This window comes from Zalophus californianus, chromosome 1 (genome assembly GCF_009762305.2).
Source record: "Zalophus californianus isolate mZalCal1 chromosome 1, mZalCal1.pri.v2, whole genome shotgun sequence".
Classification (NCBI taxonomy): Eukaryota; Metazoa; Chordata; class Mammalia; order Carnivora; family Otariidae; genus Zalophus; species Zalophus californianus.
The window spans coordinates 205,985,709-205,999,291 of record NC_045595.1 but is presented as its reverse complement, the minus strand read 5'-3'; the positions used below and the strand labels follow the sequence as shown (position 1 = coordinate 205,999,291).

Sequence of the window (13,583 nt, the reverse complement as noted above, 5' to 3'; positions counted from 1 at the left end):
CTCCACTCCCTCTCAGTGTCAGCTTGCCGTGTGTGTGCAGTGCCCAGCCATTTGATCTAAGTGTTGAAGGAAGATATTTACTCAAGATCTAAAGCATGAGGATTTGTGATGAACACAACAGAAAGTTGAGACTCCCCAAACCAAATGCTTCAAGGTAGAGTGAAGGAGACTTGTCTTTGCATGACCCTTGCAGGGATTGCCAGGTAGACAGGACAGGGACCGTATGGCAAATGCAAATGTTCACAGTTTTGTTTCATTGCAGTAATTACCCAACGGCTAAAATATGGGTAAAGCTGCCTTTCTGGAAGGAATTCTATGTGTGCCCTGAGCAACAAACTCAAAATCACATCTTGTCATTGAATCGTTTACTCTTCACCAGTGGAAACAGCCCAAGGATGGGGAGCCAGGCCTTCGTGGGCTCTCTGCAGCCCCTGGGGCTATGGACGGGGCATGAGGCCACCCCTCATCCCAAACCACATCTGACATGGTCAATCCCAAACCCACTGTGTAGCTCTCTGAAACCCAGTCCTGTTTCCCCTCTAGTTTCTTCCCCTCCTCTTCTCCTTTGTTGGAGAAAATCTAGGCCATGGCTTTCGGGACCTAGGCCTTCAACCACAAGTACTGTGCTCGCTTGCTCTGTTGAGGTAGTTCCCTGTGACTGCATATTAGGTAGCATTTTCCTGGCTTATTGGGGTGGAGGCCAGGCTGATGACAGGAGGGAGTCTGAACCAGGCTCTCTGTCTGAGTCTTATTGAAAGTTTGTCTGAGAAACATAGCTAGGTGGAGGGGATGATGGATTGAGGGGGAGCAGGCAGTGAGAAACACCTCTTGCTGCTTTCTGGTAGGATGATAATATATAAAGGAAGATCCAAGGCCTTTCCAGAAGTGAACCAATAGAAATCACATGGCTTCTATAAGGGAGGTAGACATTGGGCTAATGCTATAAAGTCTTAAGTCTTTATTTATTTATTCATCTTATTTTTAAATTCTGACATCTGAATGTCTCTCTGGAAAAAATCTGTCTGTATTTATAAAGTTGCTCTGATACGCTATCCAGAGTTGAGAGATGGGATTAAAAGGGATTGGCTGCAAACAAGAGCACCAAAAAGCTGCAAAAGAAAGAAACTGAATTCAAGAGAGAGACACAGAGGTGGTGGGGGAGAGGGAAGACAAACAGCTTGGCAAGAGACTGGAGCCAAGGTCTCAGAACTAATGAAGGAAGTTAAGAAGAAGTGTGTCTCGACATTGTAAATCTATTAAAAACTACCCAGTTGTACTTCTAATAGGTGAATTTTATGGTATATAAATTATATCTCAGTAAAACTTTAAAAAAAGAAAGCATAGGTGTGTCTAGTATTCAGTTTCGAGTTGTTCATGATTATACTGCTGCAGTAGAAATTCCAAAGCTCTCCCCAGCATTTTGCAAAGCCTACTAGACACAAACAGAACTTGTGAGAGGTATGTTTATTTGTGTGGTTGTGGTTTTGGTGAAAATCAAGGAAAGGGATGGCATTCCATATTTGGCTAACGTGGGGTGGAAGGAGACAGTGTGCACCAGAGCAGAGATGATCCAATGATTCTCAGTTCAGGGGAACCTGGGGCTCAGGGCCAGAGTAGCCAGAATATGAGGCCCTTATAATTTGCAGAGATCTTGGAAATGGCATCAGATTCTTCTCACAGTGTAGACTGGAGGTTTATCTGGAAATTATGGAGCCTCTCGTGACAATAAGTTTCTTTTAAATACAATAGAAATTTTCTATTTTCTTTTTTTTTGTTTTTGTTTTGGTCTCCACTTTTATGGAATGCTCACCCCTCTGGCAGCAAATCTATTCTACTACTTCAGCCTTTTCAAAAGCACATTCCTGGGATTAATAATTCTAAGGGATATGCAGTGAGAAACGAGATTAGAAGGTCAAGTAGATTTTGGGAATTTCTGCAAACTCTATCCCCCTCTCATAGAGTCATAAGACATAATATATTAAGGGCTCTGAGAAGGTCTACAGTCAGATCCGTGCTTCTCTTTAGTCCAGTGTTTTCCACACTTAGTTGACCACTGACTTTTTTTCAAATAGCACACATCATCAGAGAGAGCTGTGGGAGATGTCACTTCACTTGAAGACTGTTTTGTATTTAAGCAAAATCCTTTCACTCTGAGACAAGATGGAACTTTGCATGAGTGTGCTTGGTGTTCCTCATTCTTCCACCACACGGAGCGTTCTTCTAAAGTCGTTGAAGACTTTCTGGTTTGGTTTCAAGATATCTGTGCAATCGGCCTTGTCAAAGCTGGGAAGCCTAAGTTGCTACGTATTTGTCAAAGGCAGCAAACTGTTGAACAATAATCATTCAGCAACCACAAAATGCATCCAGGGAATTGGTGTTGTCAGATTTGGATATTAGTCTTCAGTGGCCTGACTGTAGTAATTAATACATAATGATAGTGCAAATGCTAATGAAATTAGCAATTCAATAGCTATTAATATGGTTGAGGCATATCATTACTGGCCTACTGCCGTCAATGAAGAAGTCTTCGCTAAAGCCAGCCTTACTTCAGGATAGTAGGTAACACCGTGAGTTAACTTTTCTTGTTGGATTCCCTGCCTTGCATTTAGTGATCTCTGATTGCACCTAACTGCTGCACAATGCTATAGAATTCTGTTTTGTAACTTCCGAATAATCACAAATATAGCCAAGGTTCCCAACAGATGAGAAGAATGCCAAATATCAGACAGGAGGAAATAAAATGAAAATAGCAGTTTAGAACTCAAATGTAGCAAATACTTTGGGGTGAGAACAGTGGAAAGCCCATGCAATGTTAATATGCTAGTCAGTATAATAGATAATTCACTTATATGGCTCCAAAGTACGGATGTGCAGGTCCTCCTAATGGTGTTCTCGTAAATATCTGTCCATTTATTTAATTTCTACATTTCACTAGGACCCGATAGAAATTCATAACACATTAGGAGAATATTGTTTGACACTGGAACTTTTCTGATTCAGAAATCAGGTGGAGGACCGATTGGGGCTGCCTGCAGCAGCTACCCGCATCTCATCTCGCCTGGCGGCATGAAGGGGGCTCTTTGGGCTCATCCTTCATTTCCCACTTTTTTTTTTTTTTTTTTAAAGATTTTATTTATTTATTTGACAGAGAGAGACAGCGAGAGCAGGAACACAAGCAGGGGGAGTGGGAGAGGGAGAAGCAGGCTTCCCGCCGAGCAGGGAGCCCGATGTGGGACTCGATCCCAGGACCCTGGGATCATGACCTGAGCCGAAGGCAGACGCTTAACGACTGAGCCACCCAGGCGCCCCTCATTTCCCACTTTTGACTGATGTTTTCATTCTCCTAATTTCTCCTCTGGAACATTGTCATTTCACTTCCTGCTTTACAGTTCTCTCCACTTTGCCTTTGTCTTGTGACCCAATCTACATATGTCTCCCTAAGTGAGAGTACATGCAATTTCAGCACAATTTTGGTTGTCTCTTAGTAAATTCCAGAGTGAGGAAAATTGTTCGTCAAAGAAGGCTTTCTGTGAAAATCCTAGGTGACGTGACACATCCAGTGTTGAAGAATCCTGTCCTCACTGTGGAAGAGAAGAGAAATCATAGAGTGGGCTCATTAGGTTAGCAGCACAAAGCAGCTAGCCCATAATGGGTTATGTAATGGAGCCATTTAATAAAAAGAGGGACAGAATACTAGTGTAATTAGATGAGAAGGTCAGAGGTATTGTCAATTTAGACAGAGCTGATGTGAGAAAAAGGACTTAAAATTTCCAGGAAAAATATCTCCTGGAGATTGTTAGAACCACAAAAAGGGGTCTGCGTTTCCAGCTTAATAGCCCAAGGTGCGATATGCCATGTGCGGCATGGCTGGGGGAGCGCTCTCCTGGGCATCCCTGACCAGAAGTGCTGGGGGCTTGTCCCACACCTTGTCTGATGCTAGGAAAACATCCATCTGTGGGAGGGACTCACCTGCTCCTTGACTCGTCGTAGTGGGTTGTTTTCCAGGACAATTATGGTCAGTTTCTCCAAAGGAAAATTTATGGTCAATTTCTCCAATTTCTTCACTACTAAAGGGGAAAAAAAAGAAATAATTTCATAAGATTTATCAAATTTTACCTCTAAGACGTATTAGTACTGCCTCACAACTCTTGTTTCCTAGCATGTTTCCACATGTGACATTCAATCCACTTTGTTTCTCTCTTCCAAACCTGTCTGCATCTAAGGTGAATTAAAACTGCTTCTTTCTGAAGTGACCCCTGACCTCCACAGGCATCCACCTTTAGCTCTGGTTCTTGTTCTTAGGGTTGTGGCTTGTCTCTCCTGAGAGGCTACAGACAACTGTGTGATGGGTTCTTCTCCTGCCCATGCATGTAGTGTCTTCTCTTCTTCCTCCTCACCTCCTCTGTGCCTGGATGAGCACTTGGCTCCTGGTATGTGCATAGTCAATATTTATGAGTAAAATAATGCATGGGAGACAAATGGGGTTGGCTTCTTGAGGGCTGGTAAGAAGTATGTGCATGATTGTTCCCTGTGGTGGCCAAAAGAGAACCTGTCTTAAAGAACAGGTGGGTACCTCTGTCTTCAGGGATCCAGCGTGTGGCACAGGCAAGGGCTCCACGATATTAGACCATCTGCTCTAGTGATCGACACCATTCTGGTCCCAGGGAAACACTCCTCCACATCGCGTCTTCTGAGGCGCTCCAAACACGACATAACCAAGCCTGACCGCATGAAGGAGAATGGGTCTGTTCCTGGCAAATCAAAATACAGGACACAGATAAATTTGAATTTCAGATAAACAATGAATACTTTTGGTATAAGTATGTCCCGAGTGCATTGTCATTTATCTATTAGCCCTATGTGGGTCTTGCTACTGTTGCTGGAGATGGACTCAGCTTTGGTGAGATGCCTGGAGAAAGAATAAATTAATGAACTTGTCTATCCTTCTCTTAAATATCCTGGTGATGATGTATTCTCACGTAGTGAATGATCACTTTCCAATAGTTCCAAACGTTCCTGTTCTTGCTTCTCTTTATGTCCCAATAAGTAGCTTTAGGGGTACTCATGAATCAGGGAATTAGCATGGTGTTCTCAACAGTTGCTCATAGTAGTTGAGAAATATTTTGCAACATTGAACACTTGCAATTATTCCTGAATTTTTATACATACAGGTTTGATATAACATGCATGAAGAACGACACCGATGCTTCATATATTCTTAAATATATACATACCCCTTAACCAATGCTTTAAGAAGTGGTTTAAAAAAACAACATAAGTGATCATGATCTATAGGATGCAATTAAAATATTTTGTAGTATTTTCTATTTGAACACAATACGCAAAATTCATCTGTCGTTTCTAAATTTAAGAACTGCTTTAGGGGCGCCTGGGTGGGTCAGTCAGTTAAGTGTCTGCCTTCGGCTCAGGTCATGATCCCAGGGTCCTGGGATCAAGTCCCACATCGGGCTCCTTGCTCAGGGGGGAGCCTGCTTCTCCCTCTGCCCCTCCCCCCACTTGTGCTCTCTCTTTCTCTCTCTCTCTCAAATAAATAAATCTTAAAAAAAAGAACTAACATAACATAATAAAATAAAATTAAAAAAAAAGAACTGCCTTAAAACTGTTACTGATAATTTCACTCCCCACTGCCTGAACAGAGTAAAGGTTTTCTTTGACATTTAAATGTTTTAAAAACTATACTGTCTCAGTTGGCTTACTATCAATATAGTGCAAACTAAGTGATAGTTTTGAGTATAATGACATTTGAAATGAAAGTAAAAAAGAAATTTTAAGGAATAAATATATAAGATTTAATCAATTACATACATTTAAAATTTATTACTATGCTAAAAAAGCTGACCCACGAGAACACTAAAATAATTAATTATTGTCTAACAATGTTAATTATTATATTCTGCTGACATTCAGCCATACAAAAACCATTGCTTCACATTCTCTTCTTATAGTTTCAAGGTAGAAGGATAAAAACATATTTTATTCCACAGTTTGTTAATCTGGTTTATAACATGTGGATATTTATACAAAGGCAAGGGGACTCTCCAGTCTTGTCCTGGGACACAAATCTGGGGGCACTCACCTGCAAGGAGAGGCCAGCAATATTCCTCCTTCCCCCTCGGCATCTGGTAAATGCTAGCTTGACCCAGCAGTGGCCCCTGTTACTTTCTCTCAGTGAGATATGAAGACACATTAGTTTTCTAGGGCTGCTATAACTAATCACCACAGACTGCACGGCTTAAATCACAGAAATCTGTTGCCTCAGCTCTGGATCAAGATGGTGGCAGGTTGGTTCCTTCTGTGGGCTGTGAGGGAGACTATGCTCCATCCTCTCCTAGCTTCTAGGGGTTTCGAGGCAATCTTTGGTGTTCCTTGGCTCTCAGACCCATCACTCTGATCTCTGCCTTCACCTTCCCATGTAACTCTCCCTGTGTGTGTGTGTATGTTCAAGTTTCCCCCTTTTTTATAAGGACACTGGTCCTATTAGATTAAGGACCACCCTAATGACCCCATCTTAACTAATTATATCTGCAATGATCTTATTTCCAAACAAGGTCACATTCTGAGGTACTGGGGGTTAGGACTTCAACATATGAATTTGGGGGAAAGACACAATTCAACCCATAACAACAGCCTGTCTTGCCCAGTGACAGAAACAGGACTTCAAATTCTCCTGGACTTGAGATGGGGGTCAGGTATGGGGTTGAGGTTAGAACATAGTCAGTCATGGATGGAGGCACTTCAATTCACACATACCTGGTAATCAAAAATAACAAAAACAAAAACAAAAACAAAACTCTCCAGGCCAAGACTGGAGAGTTCCCTTGCCTATGTATAAATATCCACATGCTATAAACCAGATTTTATTGTTCTGTTTTTATTGTTTGGTGGAGTGGCGTGATGGGGTGAGGGTCTGCCAATAAGTCTGTGCATCCAAATATCCCTGGTATCCAATGGTTGCTCAGCCCCACAATGTGGAAAGTTGAGCATTCGCTCTACTTGCCACCCTCAGGCGGAATCTTAATTTTTTTTCTTTCAGAGAACAAGTTAGAGAAGAGGAAGATTTAAATGGCTTTTCTATACTAGGTTAATTTAAAACTTAATTGCATGTAGCTTAGGTCACATTAACCCAAAACATAAAAATAGTACATTCATTAAATGAACCACTGTTTCCCAGATTAGATGGGTGAGATAAAAATTTCCAGATTTTGGAAGGTACCATCACCACCGCTTTTAATTATTCTTTGTTAAATATCAAAAACATACAAAGGATTTTAAAAAAAAGAAGGCCAAAGTTAAAACATTCAATTATTGGGCGTTTAGAAGTTCTGCAAATGGAAAATGCCCAAGACACAGGCGCAGGCAATGACATCTTGGCCCTTGGTGTACTGCTCCTACACTGGGGGCCAATATTACTCTTCCCTAATCCTTCCAGGACCAGATACCAGACAACTTTGGACAACCCTATAGCCCAGAGCCCACTGAACTCATTCCTCATAGCCAATCCTAAGCTGGCTTACCTTGCTTACCCTGCCTTGCCTGTTCCTTCCCGTGAAAACCACAATAAAAGCTCCTGCCCAGGTTCTTCTCCCTCCTTCTGAAGCCTGATCAATCCCAGTGCTTCCCCATGTGGCCCTGAGGGGGGCAGCCTGCCCTCTTCTCTTGGGAACTGTGAGTCACAAACTATCCCTTCAATAGCGGTGGCCTCCTGATCTGTCCCCTGGTGATACCTGAGCAAGACCTAGGCTTTGACACAGCACTGCCCTCTGCACTGAATAGAAGACAAGCTTGCTTTAGTGCTCAAGGGAGAAGCTCTCTTGTTCTTTGTTAAAGGAAATATATTTAAGACTTGAGTAGGTGTTCTTTGTTATGATTTCCAGTGGAAAGTTATAGAAAAAGAGCAGGACAGTGTTTCAAGAAGTTTCACCCATCCAGAGGGGAGTGGCTGGAAGAAGGTGGAGCCTTCCACCTTCTGGAATAATGCGTGCTTGTCAGAGACCAGAGTCTGAGCTGTAGGGGTTGCCTGGGGGAATTTTCCTAAGTTCTAATTAGAGAGAAGACAAAATGCAGAGAAGTGTCGGTAATAGGATCTCATTGGTAGAAATCAATGACAGAAATGATCTATCTATACACATAGATATCTGTGTGTCTGTACACAATTATGTCAGTATAAAGAAGAACATGGCAGGACACAAGGTGCGTTATGAACATGAGTTAATCTGGACAGGAGGGCTGATGTGAGGGAGCTAGACGAGGGGGCAGAGAAAAGCCAAAGGAAAAACGGGGTGGGGGGAACGATTGCCCTTAAAATCCCATGTCTACATATTTACACTTAAATATTTATGTTAAATTATATATGTGTATGCATATATATATATAAGTACACTTCTTAAAGTCCTATAATTTCGTGACTCAGCTTTTTAGCAAAACTATGTTTTGGTATCATTTCTCCGTGACCTCAATCTGTGATTTAAATTTAAAGGGGGGGGGGATAGAGGCTTTTGCTTGCCATCTGCTTGTTGAGCTCAGGTGAGCGGATCCCTGGGTTTCGATGTCCTACCTCGTGCAGCGTAGGTGGGTGGGCTTGGCGCATCACTCCCCGCGCACGCTTCTGGTTTGTAACACCAGTACCAGAGAGCCGGTCTCTGCAGACAGAACGAAGCGATCTGTCCCTCTGCTCTCTGCCCGCCGCACACTCACCAGCTCACTGCCCTGCGGTCAGCAGGGCCAGACAAAAGCCAGCTCTTTTCTCACAGTGCGGGGCCTCCTGCCCTGCAAACGTAGCCCCTTCTGCTGGGTGTTACTCAGCTGTGAGTCTAAAAATGGCACAAGGCAGTTTGATGGAAATCATTTCCAGTAAAAGAGGATGTTTCTTCAGCAGTTTTCAAGCTGGCGCTGACTCAAGCATCCTCAAGGGAGCCCATTTAACTGGTCATTAGGGAGCCGGCAAAAAGGCATTGAGGAATTCTGTAACAAGATGCGCATCCTGTGTGGGAGATCTCCCGGGACCTCCTAACCATTGGCTCCCTGTGCCTGCTGCTGAGGTTTTATTGATGCTGCTCAAACGACATTTGCGGCCGCTAATCTGTTATTTGCGCACGGTTTTAAAGATGCTGTTTGTGAGGAACAGCTTCGGGGCAGGGGCAGGGGAGGTGAGACCCGGCACCCAAACTGTAATGAAATGTTCAGTGTTGTTTAACACCCCATCACTTCCTCCTTAGAGGCGGAGAGGTGAATTGAGGAGACCCCGGAAGGAGGGATGAAAGTTGAGGCTGAGCTTTTCAGGCAAAATATTTATGCTATCCTAAAGGCAACAAACACCCTTATTTACATATGTAAAGTTTTGAGAATCAGAATAGAAACAAATGGAGAATTTCTTCACATGGACCATACAGTACAAAATATAGTTTACTTGAGGGTCTGTCTACTTTATTTTATTTTCAGTTGATTTCGGGTCTGTCTGCTATGGAAAAATGTGATCCCTACAAGAGAAAGTATGAATGTCACAAACCTTCAAAGATGGCACTTGCAGACTGCCAGATGGAGCTGCCCAGGATGGCAAGGAGACCGATGATCCGAATTCTAATAGAACCTTCGAGATCTGAGGTCATTCAGCACCTATCAGACCCCCCGTGGCAGGTCTGGAAGAGGAGGGGTTAAATTTTAAAAGACAAAGCATGGGTTCATAGAATCTTTAGAGCCGGAACTCTATTCCATTAAGCTTCATTCCTGTTCCCAATCATTCATTTTTTTTTTCAACACTATTGATGTAGATCTGGAGGGAAGTGTTTTAAATGATTTGAATGGCGAGAATGAGAAAATATATTTAAAAGATGGAAGATATGCTGAAAATGTATTGTTTTTTTAAAGGACCAGAACAAAACCACAGCGCCTTAACTAAGGGACAATGCCACTAACCACAGCTGCTAAGTTCTCAGTGAATGTATGAATGTGTGTTGTCAAGAAATGTGTCTTGGGCATGAACTGAGGGGTCAGAACCTTGTATTTATTCATTTTTTAAGTCTGGAAATCTCTTCCTAGGAAATACATATTTATAAAGTTGGTAATTTTTTTTTTTCCCTAAGAGTCATTTGAAATACTTCTCTTTAAAACAGAACTATTTTTAGGTGAGACCAATTGCCGTTGGCAGTGAAAATGCTGCTGTGTTCATCTTTGGGCCAGTTGTTCCTTTCACACTTTACTCTTTGGACTGTGTTTTGGTTTTAAATGGATGGACCTTTATCCTTAGGATAACTCTTGATATCTCTCCCATGGGAGGTTAAGGTCAGGGCTCCTTGTAGTTAGTGCTTTCTGCACAATGTCCTGCAGCCCCTAGAGATGTGGGGACCTGTGAGAAGATTTGCACGGAGGAAGGAAAGTCTGGTGAATCCACCCTATTCAAAGGCAATCTGGTTCTAGAGACCAAGGCTCCAAGCTGAGATGGTGGCCTCAGTGAGGACCCCCCTTGGAATTCCTCGGAATCCTCTCTCCATGGCTGGGTGCCATGGGTTGAGGGGGCTGGCTGCTTCTCTGGCCGTGATGGTGCTGGGTGTGGCATTTCATGGAAGCATCATTTTATATAGTGATTCCCATGGACAAGGTGGCAAGGTTGGCAGGAGACCGACATGACCAAATGAGGCTGGACTTGGCTTTTGTGGACTAGAGGTTTGTTGTAAACAGAGTAGGGAAGAGCCGGATTCTGCTCTTTTATGCTGGCACTTCTGTGAATCTGGAATAAAACATTGGAAGCTTGTAAGCAGGAATTGTCTGGTTAAAATTTTTAGCTTTCCTAAGGTGTTAACTACGTGGTGTTAAAATATTGGGGAGAGGGGCGCCTGGGGGGCTCAGTCTGTTAAGCGTCTGTCTTCTGCTCAGGTCATGATCCCAGGGTCCTGGAATCGAGCCCCACATCGGGCTCCGCTGCTCAGCTGGGAGCCTGCTTCTCCCTCTCCTTCTCCTGCTCCCCCTGCTTGTGCTCTCTCGCTCTCTGTCAAATAAATAAATAAAATCTTTAAAAATAAATAAACAAAAATTGGGTAGAAAATATGTAAGTTTAATCTATCATCTGAATACATGATTTTTTGAACTCTTGATTCAAATGTTTTGGGGTAATGGCAGCATAGGGCATGGTCCAGTGTCCCCCTTGATGTCATTCACCCCCTCCTCTTCCCTTCTTCTTCTTGTCCTTCCCCCTCTCCCCTCTTCTTCTTCCCCTTCTCCCTTCCTCTTCCTCCCCTCCTCCTCTCTTCTCTCTCTCTCTCTCAGTCTGTCTCTGTCTCTCTCTTGCTCGCTCACTCTCCTTTTAGGAAGACAGGTCAGGAAATGGGTCTGCTTGCATGACCCTTTAGCCCACTGCAACAGTGGACCCGTGTAATCAACAGATGCTTCTAGAGTGGTCACTGTTGTGGCACACACTGGTCCAGGCACTGAGGGTCCAGCCGTGGACACACTAGACAGGTTCTTGCTCTTATGTGATTGGCACTCCAGTGAGGGTCAGGCTTATGAGGTTCGACACATGGAAGATGCTTAGGTTATTTGTGATATGAGGCAGTGTCAAGGAAATATCACAAACTATCTTTGATTTTTCAAAAAACCTAAAGATAGTCCACCATTGGCTTTCAAAAAATGTCAAAATCATTGCTTAAGAATTTTATTTTTTGCTTTTGATACAATCAGACTCTGCCTAATTGCTACTTGGTCCTGTTACTTCATCACCGCAGGGTGATCTCTCCCTGACTTGGGCGGATATGGTACAGATTGCTAATTTCCTCAGAATTACATAACTACAATGAAGAGGTCCAGAAGACAGATGTGTACAGTCCAGACTGTGCTCCTAATAAAACGTGTTAAGACCAAGTGCTCTGAATATTTGGCTTTGACATAAAGGACAAAGATCCCCTCTAAGTTGTATTGTAAGCACCTCTATTTCTATCTCAAAGCTAGAGATAGCTGTCCTAGCACCTGATGAGGAAAAATACAAAACCATTGTTTGGAAGAACCAATATTAATATGATATGATATGATATGATATGGTGTAATATAATGCTACTATGCTCACTTTTAAACTACTACTATTAGCACATCACACAAACCACTGACCTTATACTGTGTGGTTCAGAGTGCACTCAAGTCTTGAGGGGCACTTGGATGGCTCAGTCGGTTGAGCATTTGACTCTTGGTTTTGGCTCAGGTTATGATCTCGGGGTTGTGGGATCAAGCCCTTCATAGGGCTGCATGCTCAGTGGGGAGTCTGCTTGAGATTCTCTCCCCCCTCCCTCTGCACCTCCCCCTGCTTGCATGCACTTTCTCTCTAAAATAAAATAAATAAAATCTTAAAAAAAAAGAATGCACTCAAGTCTTTAGTGTTTTTTGAGAAAATGCTCAAAAATCTAAGATTTTTCTTCCTGTTTGTCCATTAATAATGCTCATGCTTTGTAGCTAATGCTGCTCCATGTGATTCGGCAGCAGAGATATCGAGGATGAGATTGCACAGTCTTTAGAGAGAGTAATGGAAGCATCTAAAATAGGAAGAGGACTTCCCAATCCTATAAAAGCCAGGGTGTGAGAGAGATATCAACATGTTGGACCCGGGACTTGCATGGAAGCTGGAGGATTTGGAACCACCTTTGCTTCCTAGATAAGCATCCTCCTTAACTCTCTCTATCTCACTTACTGACCTTGCAGGGCCCTTGTAAACATGGGTAGTGTGGTATTGAAAACCACCCCGTGCATAGAAATAATGCAAAAAATGGTGATGACCATCAGTAAAAGTAAAATTATATATAAAAATAGATAATATGACTCATTGGTTTGGAGCCATGCTTTTTAAGCTATCTGCGTCCACTCAGACCTCATGAATTCTGGCTTGGACATGGGCAAAGGAGCCAGGATGCTGGAGTGCTGATTTATTCCCAAACTCAGATCTTTCCACAAAATCTATCTTCTGCAGAGGTGGGATTTCTTATGATATTTGTCTAAAACACTGGAATTAACCATAAAAGGAAAATTAGATCTTGAGTCTCACCATGGAAACCAATAAACTGCATGTGTCTCACAAATGCACCCAGGGGCCCCTGGGTGGCTCAGTCAGTTAGGTGTCTGACTCTTGATTTTGGCTCAGGCCATGATTTTGGGGTCGTGAGATTGAGCCCTGTGTCGGGCTCTGCATTGTGTGTGGAGTCTGCTTAAGATTCTCCCTCTCTCCATCTGCCCCCGCCCTCCATGCTCTCTTTCTCTAAAAAGAACAAAAAAATAAAAAAAATAAAAAAACCCAGTGCACCCAGAGGTTCTGCGATGAGCACAGCATTATTCAATACAAGGGATGAAGAAAAATGCCAAAGCACCATGTTAGTCTTACCGACTAGAAAAATAAATCTGGCCACATATAGTGTTTGTGGATGTCTGCACTGAGGACCAAACATACTCTCTATACAGAAATTATAGGCCCAATTGTATAAGCACACAATTCCTCCCTCCCTCCCTCCTTCCCTCCCTCCTTCTCTCCCTCCTTCCTTCTGCCCTCCTTCCCTTCCTTCCTTCCTTCCTTCCTTCCTTCCTTCCTTCCTTCC

General features: G+C 43.0%; 1 long non-coding RNA gene across 1 annotated transcript; it reads right to left on the bottom strand.

The window, feature by feature from the left end:
• Nucleotides 1-3,222: 3,222 nt before the first annotated feature.
• On the bottom strand, nt 3,223-8,707 carry LOC113918860. Its single transcript, XR_003518703.1, has 4 exons — nt 8,576-8,707; nt 4,574-4,751; nt 3,970-4,067; nt 3,223-3,581 (listed from the first exon to the last, which is right to left on the bottom strand). It is a non-coding gene; the product is annotated as an uncharacterized LOC113918860 (long non-coding RNA).
• Nucleotides 8,708-13,583: the final 4,876 nt, after the last annotated feature.